General features: G+C 38.1%; 1 non-coding gene across 1 annotated transcript; it reads right to left on the bottom strand.

Moving 5' to 3' along the window:
* Positions 1-2252: 2252 nt before the first annotated feature.
* Positions 2253-2359, bottom strand: LOC145110339 (small nucleolar RNA R71). Its single transcript, XR_013709721.1, has one exon. It is a non-coding gene; the product is annotated as a small nucleolar RNA R71 (small nucleolar RNA).
* Positions 2360-3343: the final 984 nt, after the last annotated feature.

The raw sequence follows: 3343 nt of genomic DNA, 5'->3' as shown, positions 1-3343 counted from the left end.
AATAGTTATTTACATTTTTACTAATAACTTGGTTATTTGCATAGAATAATGGTACTTATAAGCTAAAATTATATTTTTGCAGCCAAATAGAAGCATTTTCGAAGATAGGGACTGAAATTGACAAAACATGGAACTTTGGAGGCTTGAAGGAAAGAAGAATGGAAAATTCAGCAAATGACGTACTCACGACGTGAATAGTTCATGACTCACGGCGTGAGTGGAGAATTCTAGAAGATATGCACCGGATGGAAGAAGAGTCCTTGCCGAATACGCTTATCTCATATTCACGACGTGAGACTTATTGGCTCACGACGTGAACGGGGAAAAATCAGAAATTATATATATCCTTATCCATTACGACTTGGAGAACTTTTTGGCTGATAGAAGGAAGACCTGGACACGATTTTCAGAGGAGAAGAAGTTCTGGAATAGGGTTTCAACACCAAGGAAGAAGAAGTTCATAATTTGATTCGTAGTTTGGTACACTTTTACTATGTTTTTGATTAAGAATTGTGTTTGCTTATTTGCTAGGATGTCCAGCTAAATCTAGCTGCTTCTGTTAGCTAGATGAAGCTGGAACTCATGGTTTTATTTAATTAAACTAGACTTTGCTTGTTGGTTATGTCTTGTGTTTGATTGGTTTACCTAGCATGTTTGACTTGTTAATTTAATTGCTTAAACTTCTTATTATGTGTAATTAATGACCGTTATTCTGCATGAATTTTAACACCTACTAATTTAGTGAACATTAGATTATTAGAGCTAAGATCAAACCAATCTTAGTTAAGAACTTGAATTAATGAATTAGGCTGTGCTAGAGAACTCATATTATGACCATAATTGTGTTTATCAATTCAATCTTTCATAGCTCCAATCCACTAAATAATTGATTCTGTGTTAGCTATTGTATGACCATACATAGTTCTACATGAATTAGTTAATATTAGTAAATTTAGACCTAAATTGCTAATATTGTTTTAATTGGTAATCAACAGTAATTATCATGACTAATTTATAAACCATTGAGTGAAAGCGGATTCGAACTAACTTAGTGTTTGTTTATTGATTGAATTTGTGTTAAAGAATTAAGTTCATCTAAACTTGCAAAATTAGATAAAACCCCTTCCTTTGTTAATAATTAGGTTAATAGTAAGTAGATTAATTAGTCAACATCGTTCCCTGTGATCGACACCCGACTTACCCAACTATTCTATAATTCGACTAGGTACACTGCCTAGGTGCATTTTAGTTAGTTAAGTTCGTTAGGTTATAAATATAAAATTAGTGGGTACTTTTGTGCACATCAAGTTTTTGGCGCCGTTGCCGGGGAACGGCTTAGTTAATTACTGATTTATCTTCTTTAAATTAATCGATCCTTTTTGTGGGGTAAAACCTGCAAAGAGTTATTTTTTTCAGTGTCAATTTTTTCTGCATTACAGAACTCACGACGTGAGCTTTACAGGCTCACGACGTGAATCCTGTGATCCTCGTTTTCTTAGTTTTTAGTTTGTCTTTCTTAGTTCAGTTTTACGTTTTTGTTTATTTTGTTTATCTTGCAGAACTACATGATCAGAGGGTCCAACACACCTTTGGTGCCACCTCTAGAAGATCCAGAGTCTGCCCTTCACAAAAAGAAAGATAAGAACGTGAAAGAAGATCAAACACCAAAGAAGACACCCTTACAAGAACTCAAGTCAGTGTTCTCAAAGAAGTCGGGGAAGAAAACGGGAGAGTCAAGTTCATCTTCAAAGGACAAGAGCAAAGTTGAAAACCTAGAACCAACTCCTAACCCAAACGAATCAGAATACGAATCTGAAGCCGAGTTTGGACTATATACGAGCGAACCAAAAGAGGAGCCAAGCAACGAAATGGCAAATATTGACGAGATGTCCATGCGAGCTTACAAGAAGCGTATTAGAGATGATGTTGGTCCGAGTTTGGTACAACCGGCGATTCCTGCCACTGCCACATTCGAGTTGAAGGGCCACATCCTTAATGCACTAAAGGATATTCCGTTTTATGGAAAGGATCATGAGGATGCTTTTAAGCATCTAGATGAAGTGAATGACATTGCAGATTATTTCAATGTTCCAAATGTCAATAGAGATACTGTCTTATTAAGGATGCTTCCCATTACTTTTAAAGGAGCTACAAAAGACTGGTTGAAAGCACTTCCTCCGGGTACAATCACTACTTGGGCTCAAATGCGTGAGCGATTTCTAGATCATTTTTGCCCACCTTCCAAGATAGCTAAACTCAAGAAGGCAATAGCCAACTTTGAGCAACAACCGGGGGAGTCATTATACCAAGCTTGGGAGCGCTACAATGGGTTGTTAAGGAATTGTCCTCAACATGATCTAAATGTTCAACAAGAGATGTCTATTTTCTACGATGGGGTCAATGTTATGACAAGACAACTCCTTGACTCTCAAGGGCCATTGACAAAGAAGAATCCAAGGGAGGTCAAGGAGTTAGTTGAAGAATTCGCAAGACACTCTCGTGAGTACCACAACCCAAGACAAGATGGAGCAAAAGGTAGTGGGGGTGCACATTCTGAAGAAACGGCTGCTATGATGGCGATGCTCAATACTATGGACCGGAGATTGACACAAATAGACCAATCAATTCATGCAATTAAAGTTGGGTGTGAATGATGTAATGGACCATACTTGACTAAAGATTACAACTTGGATGAGTATGGGAACAAAAGGGCTCAAGTTTGCTACTCGAGTGGGGATAAGTATGATGAGGATTGGAGACAACCAAAGAAAGAGTGGCTGCCATATGATGAATACAAGAAGCAAAAGGAAGAGAAATTTAAGCAGACAGGCCGAGGCTTCTATCAAAAAGAGCAACCACCAGCCGAGAACAAAGTAAACTTGGAAAATATTTTGACCCGATTTATGGAAGCATCCGAGAAAAGGCATGATGATATCGATGCAGTGCTAAAGGAACACATGAATATGATGAAAGAACAACACAAAATGATGATTGACCAGCAAGCTTCATTAAGAAATCATCAAGCATCGATTCATAGTTTAGAAGTCCAAGTTGGTCAACTCACTACTTTGGTGAACAACAAATTATCCTCACAACTTCCCGAAAAGAAAGCTCAACCTCATGTTATGGCTATTGATACTGAACAAGAGGCAATCTCTAAGTTTTTGGAGGCACTAGAAGTTGAACCAAAGCAGCCCGATCCAAAGCCGAAGAATCCGAAGCTCGAAAATGAAGATATTGCTGAAACACCATACTTACGTCGTGAGCCCGCCATGCTCATGTCGTGAGCCCAGTCTGAACTGAAAAATTCAGAATTCGTTCCGGCTTACCGACCACCTTTGTC

The sequence above is a fragment of the Lactuca virosa genome, chromosome 4 (genome assembly GCF_052849685.1).
Source record: "Lactuca virosa cultivar CGN04683 chromosome 4, Lactuca_virosa_CGN04683_v6, whole genome shotgun sequence".
Taxonomy (NCBI): Eukaryota; Viridiplantae; Streptophyta; class Magnoliopsida; order Asterales; family Asteraceae; genus Lactuca; species Lactuca virosa.
Note: the sequence above shows the minus strand (reverse complement) of the source record. Positions and strands in the feature narration are given on the sequence as shown.